This window comes from Herpailurus yagouaroundi, unplaced genomic scaffold, assembly GCF_014898765.1.
Source record: "Herpailurus yagouaroundi ecotype Mexico unplaced genomic scaffold, PumYag 216, whole genome shotgun sequence".
Classification (NCBI taxonomy): Eukaryota; Metazoa; Chordata; class Mammalia; order Carnivora; family Felidae; genus Herpailurus; species Herpailurus yagouaroundi.
The window spans coordinates 5678626-5689322 of NW_024412447.1; positions in this window are offsets into that span (position 1 = coordinate 5678626).

The window sequence follows — 10697 nt, forward strand, 5'->3', positions numbered from 1 at the left end:
TGTGTGTGTGTGTGTGTGTGTGTGTGTGTGTGTGTGTGTGTGTGTGTTGGGGGAACCCTTGATCCACAGCATTGGCCTTTGCTTTGAGACATTTCTGGCTCGGATTTGAAAGTCTGTGCTGACATTTGTCTTTTTTCTCCATGGAGGCTGCTCTCCCTGTGTCATTAGGACACTGGCACCACAACTATTTCTGATGCTGAGTTCCTTTCTGTCCGGGCCAGATGCTATGGCAATTATCATTAAAAAAAAACCCACACAATCTGATAAAGAACTCGCTTCACAGGCTTAACTAAATTAATAGACTAAGTCTTGTGACCAGATAGACTTTCCTTTTATTGGCTGACACTGGAAAGTTCTCAGGCATCTGTCTGCAAAGAACAAAAGGAGCCTAGATCTCTTTATTTCTGTCCAGATTCTTTCCCCTGCCCCGAAACCCCAGCTCGGTGGACAAGACACTCCACAGAAACAAAATGATTCCCCTGACAAAGGAAGCCTAGCGCCTGTAAGACGCATCTGAAAGGCCAGAGAGAACTGTTTTCTGATTCCATTAGGGGCACCATTGGTTGGGGGAGCAATTTTTTTTTTTTAAAAAGTTCCATCTTCACGCGGTATACGGTTTTGAAGTTTTTGCCCCCAATTACTGCAGTGGTGGCAGGATGTGGATTAATTTGGAAATAAGGCAAAACTTCAGGACAGGTGGAGGGGGCCACTCTGGTGGGAGCTGGGGTCTCACTTCCCAGGTAGCAAAGTTAATGGGTATTAGCGAGCTGCCAGGGTGGAATCATCAGCTATGCCCTTGGCAACCAGCCCAAACATGAACACAATTTTACAGAAGGCCAGGGGATCCCGTCCTGCCCGGAGAAGCTGATGCCTTAGTTCCCAAGCATCCCTTATCTTGGTTTGCTCCTCCCAGATGATGGCAGCATTGGTGGTGTGAGCCCAGAGCTCACAGCCAGGAGGAGCCTCCCCCACTTGGATGGGAACCAATAGTCTCAGGGTAATAGCATCACACCCCCTCCTTCTGTGTGGGGTCAAAGGAAATGATCCACATAGGATGGGCTGACCCCAGACAAAAGTGGCCCCCTGCTTCATCACTCATTGGCTGGTGAGCCGTTGACAATTCCCAAGCCTTAGTTGTCTTGTCTATAAAATGGGCACAGTGACAACACCTATATAAAGGGCAGTGAGGAATAAATAAGAAAACAGTTGTGGGAAAAAATGGAAGCTGTAAAATGCTCTTGTGCTTGTGATGTTGTCGTTCTGGTTGCTGCCCACTGTGCTTTGTCAAGGGCACCTTTGGAGAAGAGAACGGAGTGGGAAGAGTCCAAGAGGAGCAGAGATTTCTTCTGATACCCCCAACACCACGTTCTCCCCCTACTCCAGTCACGAGGGGACTGAGGGTTCTCTGCCAGCCACTGTTGACCAGAAGTAGGACTCTTCTTCCTTCCTGAGAAAAGTGAGCCTGACAAGCAAAGGAATCCCCCGCTTCCTCTGGGGCTTCACCACTGCTCCCACCTGAGGCAGTTGTGTCCCTGTCCTGTCACGATCACGGACGGTGACCGACTTGATGGTAGGAACCAGGCCACTCAGCTGATGAGTAGTGACAACGTGGTCGCCTTGGCTGCCTTGCTGGAGGAGCAGCTGGGCCCCCAAGGGCCCCCCCCCCCGGAGATAAAAATTGTTTTTCATTTCTGATTTCCTAGTATCAGTAAATGCCCCCTGGCCGCTACAATGCTGTTAAAAATGCACCAGCAGACCCTGGTGGACACCAATTAACCTCCGAAACAAGGAACAGGAAAGGAAACGTGCTGTGGCAGGAGGCCACCCCCACTCCTTCCCATCCTTGTCTGGAGATGGAGAGGGACACCTTTTTCTCACGTACTGAATGTGTACTAAAAATGAGTAAGAACTGAACAGAACAGTCAGTAGAGATCCAGTGTTCGCTTCTGAATGGTTCTCCGGCAACAGGTAACTGAGCCTGCTCCCAGAAACGGCGCTCTGCACGGATGAGCAGGACACAGTGGCCTCCCTGAGAGGCGTGCCCGGTCAGAGCCGCGCCCCGCGGCGGGGAGCAGGGGTCGTGGATGTGCCACGGGAAGAAGGCAGAGGCTCATCCGCACAATGACCTGCGGAAGGCTGGGGCCGGGATTCCGGCCCCCCAAGTGGCCAGAAGACCATTTCCTTGTTGGTCTCTGAGCATACACGGAGCAGCACCTTGTCAGTGGGTGTGATTCTTGTGACGTTGTGACGTCCAACAGCCCCCATTAATTCACACTCGGAGCCAGCATGACTCATGGCCTTGAATCAGCCATTGTTGAGTCTGAGGGAGGCAAATGCAAACACCAGTGGGAAAAGGTGTTGAGAGGGAACGTTCTGTTCTGTCCTCCTGTGAGAAGTGCCTGTTTGGCAGAGCTGTGGCAGGGACAATGGTCTAGGAGATGTCCTTGACAATTCTCAGGCTGTCAGGCTGAGAGGCAGCGAAGATGGGGACGTCACTGGCAGCTCGTGATGAAAGGAGTAGAACAAGAATCCATTCATTGAGTCACAGCTATTTATTAGGCTTCTCCCTGTGACCAGCACCATTCCAGTCGCTGCAAATATGCCGGCGATCAAGGGACCGTCCTTCTCATGGAGCTTAGTGGGGATACAGACAAGGAAAATGGGTGCTCTCCTATCAGTTTTCCTGAAGCTTCTGGGAGCCAACGCTCAATTCCGTGTAGGTGTGTTGAGATAGTTGGGGAAATTCTACCTTAGTCTGTTCCAGCCGCTACAATAAGAATACCACAGACTAGCTGGCTTACAAACAACACACCTTTATTTCTTGCAGTTCTGGAGGCTGGGAAGTCCAGGATCATGGCACTGGTGTTTAGTAAGAGCTGGCTCCTAGACTGTGTCTTCTTGCTGTGTCCTCACATGGTGAAAGGGGCTATGAGGCTCTATGGGGTCCCTTTTACTAGGGCACTAGTCCCATTCATGAGGACAGAACCCTTACACCCTCATGACTTAGTCACCTCCTAAGGGCCTCACTTTTTTTTTTTTTTTTGCAAGTTAATTTATTTATTTTGAGAGAGGGAACGCAGCAGCAGAGGAGGGACAGAGAATCCCAAGCAGGCTCCACACTATCAGCACAGGGCCCCACCATGACCTCAGCTGAAATCAAGATTAGGACACTCAACTGACTGAGCCACCCAGGTGCCCCTGAAGAACCCACCTCCTAACACCATCACCTTTGGGGTCGGGTTTCAATATAGGAATTTGGGGGGGACACAAACACGCAGATATGGTCCCTGCCCTCACAGAGTGGCCTTCTCGTGGAAGAGGTACCCGCGGACAGTGGTGAGGCATCCTGAAAGATCGGGGAAGTAAGGGTGAGAAGGTTCACCTTGGAGAAGCTGAATTATGGACTCGAGACCTCCTATATCAGAGCTCAGTGCGCAAAGTCACCTTAAGAGAGAGTCAGTCAGCAGGGCTGTAATTGGATTTAATGCGGAACTTACATCAAGAAAGACCGTGCGGTGCAGAAAACAAATCACCGGAGAGGACCCCCTCCCCCGCCTGCCCAGCACAGCTGGGGATTTGGCGCCCTGGTCCCACCCTGCGGCAGGGGTGTCCTTGTGGCCCGGAGGCACTTCCCGGGCTGCTCGTGGGTGGCAGCTTGCACTATTTGTACCCAACTCTTCCTTCCCTCCCTGCCCTTGCTATGCTTTCCCTGAGGCGAGTCTATTCCCAGCCCCGTTGTCTTTGGCCTTGGCTTGCTTCAGCCAGTGGAATGTTCGCAGCCGTGATGTGAGCAGGGGCCTAAACGTGCCTGCGTGTTTGCCTGCTTCTTATGCTTCTGCCATTTGCCCTGAGAAGAGTTTGTCCCAGAAGCCCCTTCAGTCCGGGTCCCCAGAATGAGACACATGTGGAGCTGACCTGACCCCACACTGCAGCCCGAAATAGGGCCTCCATAGTCCACCTGCAAACTTGTGAATGGGGAATGAACACTGGTGGTTTAGGCCAGTGAGGTGTTGGGTTTGTTATGTGACATCATCATATAACACCTGACTGATACACAGAGCCCAATGCGGTGAACACGCCAATCACGAAGTGGCTTAATTGCTCACTGCTGCTCTGGTTCCCGGCTCTGGTTCCCGGCTCTCTAAACCACCTTCTATTTACAACTGGCTTCCTGTACAGGGTGCCTATAGGGAGAGGAGGAGCTGGTCAGACTTATGTTAATATCATTTGTTAGTTTGATCTCCTCATAAATTGTCAAGTTGGCCTTACACACCAGTCTCTTGTGAGTGGTTAAGAGGAGACAAGCCTGAGGCTGATGCTCTCAGAGACGCTGGCAAGGTTCACCACGTGGGGCCGGCGTGTGGCAGACGTCTGTGCCACGTGGCCTGACAGCCAGCCAGCCTTCCTTAGGCTACACTGCCATGCAGCCAGAAGAAACTCCTCAGAGCCAAGTTCACAGATCACTGCAACACCATGTAGCACCACCAAGATGGAACAGTCATGTCTGGTCACAGCGGTAGCTCTCAACTTGGTGAGGGGAAGCTATCATATGATATCAAGTATCATGGTTTCACAGTGAAGGGGACTGGAGGGTGGGGTGTAATTATGGTAACGTTCCCTGGTCTCCCCCATCACGAGTTGGTGACCACTGAGTCAACAGGATCGGAAAAGCTTTGTGGGGGGATGCATCATCCAAGATAGGTTTTGGAGGATGGACAGAATTTTGTTAAGCAAAGATGGGAGTGCAGGCATTGCAGGTGCAGAGAATGACACAGGCAGGAGTGCGAGTGGGTCGGGGGGATGTACAGGATGCGCTGGGGGAAAGGCAAGGCGAGCTGATCCATGTGTCTAGAGCACAGGACGCAAGCTGACACCGTGGGAGATGTGGGGATGGGGAGTCAGGCCTGTGTGTCGTGGAGGGTCCAAATGCCTGGGTGCGGTATGAATATTCCAAGGGGCAGGCATGGACCTGGGATCACTGCACCACAGTTCAGGCCCCTTCCAGCCAGGCCAGGCAAGCAGACCAAGATCCCAGGGGCCTATTGTGACCCTGATGCCCTGAGAACCAGGGCCCACACCAGTGGCTGAAGCCCCAGCTGGAGGAACACCTGGTCTGGATCTTGGGGATGGGAGGGAGGCCAGGGACTGGCCTCACTCCATTCTACGAGCCATGATTGGCCTGGCCTGTCTCTGCTCGTCCCTGCATCTGACTTGGCTTTCGGTCTCAGCTCCGGGTGCACTGGTTGTGCTCCCAGTGATTATGGCAGGCTCCGAAGTGTGGCTTAGTGAGTGATGCTTGGGCCGCACCCTTGGCTGGCTGTGGCCCTACTGGACCGGGTTTCTGTTTTGTTCTTCCTTCTCTTTTCTTGGAACAGAGGAGAATGGGGCAGGGCTGAGGTCGGGGAAAACTCTCTCTGTGGTTGCTTCCCCCAACCTCCCTATAATGATAAAGACCCACGTGGCCCAAGAGAGGGGCTCTCGTTCCATGAGCCACGTTGGCCCCATGTAGGACTTGCAAAGAAGGGTCAGATCCTTCTGTGAGCCAAGGCCTCTGCCTGATGATACTTGGCCTCTAGACGTGCAGGCTGTTTCTACAGAGGACTTTGTCCGGAGAAACCAATCCATTCATTCATGCCCTCATCAAGCATTTCCCGAGTATGGCCAGGCGCTGTGTCATGTCTTGGCAGGATAGCGATGGCCAAGACAGACAAGGCCTCTGGAACTGACACTTCGGTGAGGCACATCCGGGCCTCCGAGGCAGGTCTGCACCAGCAATAGGGAAAGAAGTCTGGTGTCCCTTTTGGGGTGGGCTGTGGTTGGGCAAGTCTTTAGCTATGGCTGAGGAGGGCCTGGAGCCACTGAAAGGAGCTGCCTGGGTGCACTGCAAACAGCCCACTCTGCCTGACAAGGGCAGGGGGGGAAGTATGTGTTCCACAGCCCCCTCACTGTCACCCAGGCCTGTCCAGTGCTGGCCTGTGCCCCACCCCGTTTCCAATGCCTCCTTCTTTCCACTCTGCCCCTTCAAGACCTCGAATCCCATTTTAACCAAACTCCACATACATAAAAATGTTCCTATGCTGCACATGGGAGATGGAAGTTGCTTTGCCCTGGTCTACCCTTGTTTGTGAAGCCACTGAGAGGGCTCCACCTCTGATCCATTGGCAGAGCCGCCGTCCAGTCAGTCCTGCAAGGAGACTGTGTCCCTCCCACTAGGGTCCCTCCCACTAGCCCCTCCACTAGGGGCTTGGCGGGATAAGCCCTTTGTAAGTTTTTGCATGGATGACAATCTGCGGTGAGTTCAGATAAGAGCAAAGAGGCACTGAATAAACAGAAGTCAATTTCCCCATACATTGTCTTGACCTGGTCTTATCAGTAGCAGGTATTTGATACATTCTGGTTGGATTGTTTTTAGGCCTTTCCTGTCCAGAATGCTGCAGTGTCGATGCAGGGAAGACTTGGGAGCCATTATACCACACAGCCCAGCAGCTTCTCAACAGTATGACCCCAAGACAGAAGCTAAGAGCACCTGGTCTGTCCATTTTTCTAATTAAGGTACCTTTTACACAGAGCAAGATGCACCTTTTTAGCATATGGTTGGTTCTATGAGTTGCAACAAAGGCCCAGAGTTGTGCAACCATATCATCACCCCAGAAAGTTCCCTCACGCCTCTCACATAGTCAACTTGTCTACCCATTTCCTGCCTCTGGCATCCCAGATCTGTGTGCTGTTTCTATAATTTTGCCTTTCCGGAATATCGTATACATGGAGTCATACGGTATGTGGCCGTCTTTTTTTTTTTTTTTATTGTTTTTTTTTTTTTGACAGAGAGAGAGAGAGAGAGAGAGAGAGAGAGAGAGACAGAGCATGAGCGGGGGAGGGGCAGAGAGAGAGGGAGACACAGAATCTGAAACAGGCTCCAGGCTCTGAGCTGTCAGCACAGAGCCCGACGCGGGGCTCGAACTCACAGACCACGAGATCATGACCTGAGCTGAAGTCGGACACTCAACCGACTGAGCCACCCAGGCGCCCCAAGTACGTGGCTTTCTGAGTCTGGCTTCTGTCAGTTAGCAATGCATTTGCGATTTAGCCTTGTTATTGGGTGTATCAGTCATTCGTTCCTTTGTATTGCTCGGTAGTATTCCATGGTGTGGATGGACCACAGTTCATTCATCCCTTTCCTTCTTGAAGGCATTTGGAAGGTTTCCAGCATTTTTTGGTGATTATGAATCAAGATACTTTAAGTGTTCATTTTCAAGTTTTATGTGAACATAAGTTTTCATTTCTCTCAGGTAAATATCCAGACGTGAGATGTGCTGGTCTTATCCTAAGTGCATGTTTAACTTCGTAAGAAACTGCCAAACTGCTTTCCAAAATGGCTATACGGTTTGGTATTCCTGTCAGCAATGTGTTATGCTAAGTGAAATAAATCAGGCTGAGAAAGACAAATACCATATGATTTCACTCATACGTGAGATCTAAAAAAACCCAAGAATCAAATGAATAAACAAACAAACAAACAAACAGAATCAGGCCTGTAAACACAGAGAACAACCTGATCGTTGCCAGCGGGGAGGGGTTCCGGGGGGTGGACAAAATGGGTGAAGAAGGGCAGTGGGAGATACAGGTTTCCGATTATGGAGTGAGGAAGTCAGAGGGATAAAAGGCACACATAAGGAGTACAGTCAATGATACTGGAATAGTCTTGTATGGTGACAGATGATAGCTATACTTGCGAGCAGAGCTTAAGGCTTAAATGTGTGGAATCACTATGTTGTACACCTGAAACTAATGGAACATTGTGTGTCAACCACACTCAAATAAATTTAAAAAAATAGAACAATGTTAACTAAAAAGTTCTTGTTTAATGTCTCCCCAGAATATGAGCCAAGAACACTCATTTAATCTTAGGATATTTGTTGTGGAAAATTTTAATTTCTATATTTAAACTATAAATAAACTCCTTTTATAAATTAAAAACAAAACAAAACAAAACAAAACAAAAGCAAAAACACCCCAGACCCCCACAGTGCATGAGAGCATCAGCTGCCCAATCCTTACAGGCATTCAGTGATGCCAGATTTTTGTTGGTTTGAAGTCACTCCAATAGGTAATCAGTGGTATCCTGCTGTGGTTTGAATTTGCATTTCCCTGTTGACTAATGATGTTGAGTATCTTTTCATGTACGTATTTGCCATGTGTATATTTTCTTTGGTAAATTGTCTGCTCAAAACTTTAGCCCATTAAAAAAATTAGATTGTGTTTTGAGGTTTTTTTTTTTTTTTTTTTTTTTTTTAGAGTTCTTTATACCTTCGACACACAAATCCTTTGTCATAATATATTGCAATTATTTTTGCTTTGGATACTCAGGTTTATCTCTTAGGACAGTTTGAAATAAGAAAAAAAGTTTTAAAAATCTTTACCTTCTTTTAAACTGTTCTTGGAGATCTTAATTTCTTCGTGTAGATCGATTTCTATCTAGTACCATATTCTTTTTCCTGAAGAATTTTCTTACACTATACATCTGCAGATAATGAATTCTTTCTGCTTTTTTTTAAAGGTGTTTATTTTATGTTTATTTTTTGAGAGAGAGAATTCTAGGGTGACAGGTCTTTTTCTTCCAATACTTTAAAGATGTTAATCTGTTGTCTTCTGGCTTCCATAGTTTCTGATGAAAAATCTTCTACAATCACACCTCTGTATATAACATGTCTGTTTTCTAGTTGCCCTCAAGGTATTGTCCTTATCATTGGTTTTCGGAAGTTTGAGTAAGACTTGTCTGAGTTTTTTGTTTGCATTGTGGGGAATAGGCTATTTATTCTGGTGTGGCCCTCTGACCTTCTTGGGTTTGTAATTTGATGTTATTTTATTTTTGGAAAATTATTGGCCATTATCTCTTCAAATATGTATTCTGCCTTATTGCCTCTCTCTTTACCTTCTGGGATTTCAACTACACTTGTTAGACCATTCATTATTGTCCAATATCTACTGGATGCTCTATCCTTTACAATGGTTTTTTGCTCTTTTTAAAACTCTTCTTTGTGGTTTAGTTTGGGTAATTTCCATTGACCTCCCTTAAAAGTTCACTTTTCTTTTCTCAGTCGTGTGAAGTATTCTGATAAGCTCTTTGAAGGCATTTCTCTTTTCTTTATTACTAGTTTTAAAAATTCTGACACGGTTGATTTTCTAATAGTTTTCATCTCTCTGCTAAAATTTCTCAGCTGTTCATGAATGTTGTTCATCTTTCTCACCAGATCATTCAACATATTATTCATACTTATTTATTTAATATTTTAAAGTTTATTTATTTTTTGAGAGAGAAAGAACACACGTGGGGGAGGGGCAGAGAGCAAGCACATGAGAGAATCCCAAGCAGGCTCTGCACTGACAGCTTCCCGTGGGGCTCGAACCCACAAACCCCTCAGGGATGATGACCCGAGTGGAAATTAAGAGCTGGGTGCTTAACTGATGGAGACACCCAGGCACCCTTATTTATAGTTATTTTAAAAATCTCTGTCTCCTAGTTCTAACATCTGGGTCGTCTCTGAGTCTGGTTCTTTTTATTATTATATCTCTTTGCAGGGAGTTGTTTTTCACTTGCTTTGTTGAATGTCTTATAATTTCTGGTTGAATGCCAGACATGGTATGTACAACAGCAGAGACTGAAATACTTATGCCTGCAAATGGGCAAGCCTTTTCTTCTGCTTGGCTGCTAGTGTGGGGGGTGGGTCAAACTAATCAGGAATAAAACTGGGTTTGGGTTTTGTTGATGTAGTTACCTTCAGTGCACCACCAGCTTCAAATTTTTCTAGAGATGCTTTGTGTTTAGGGTGGTGGCTGGGGTGCAGAGAGTTTTTATCATTTCTGTTACATTCTCAGCTTTCAGTCTTCTCTGCATGTCTGCACCTCAAAGAAGGTGTCCATGGTCACGCGCCTCCCCCTTGGTGCTAGTCTGGGGCTGGTGGACAAAAATATTCTGTTTCCTGACCCAGCTTTGATCTTAGGCAGGTCCTGTGTCCTTGGGTCTTGGGGGTGGGGCTTTCTCCGTGATCCAGCCCACCTTCCTGTGGCAGCCAAACTCTGTCTTGTAACTGGTGGGTCTTGTGAAGGAGAGAGTTTCCTATTCCTCTACCAGCAGAAGACCTCTAAGGGTATTAGTATAGGATTCTGGGCTCAGAATGGTTTCTTCCTGACCCCACTTCGGGGTAGACTTTTATTTTTTTTACCCTTACGCCACCTGCAATAGGTCTTTACCTGTGTTCTGGGGGTGATAGAGTTTTCTGTCCCTCCCCTCTTAGGACGTTAGGGCTTTATTCCAAAGGAGGCAGGAGTCCTGTATGCTGAGCTTTGTGCCCCTGCCACAGATGATTCAGTGATGTGTCTCATTTTTCCTTAAAAGGGCCCATCTTTACTTAGTTTTCAGACTACTTGGTTGTCCTGCAACCTCGGCTTTCTGATGGGTTCAATAAAAGTTATGTTTTCTTGTTGTTAGGGTAGGAGTGACATTCTTTCTACCTTTCTTCATCCAAACCGGAGACAGAATTATCCATTTTGAATGGGAAGGAACAAGAAAAATGGAGGATAAACCACCGTGGAAAAAGAAAGGAGACTTTTCACTAATGGAGAAGAAGGATGTCCCAGCAGACCAAGGACACGGTATCCCAAGACAAGGATGGGGGAGGTTCGCTAAATCACAAGAA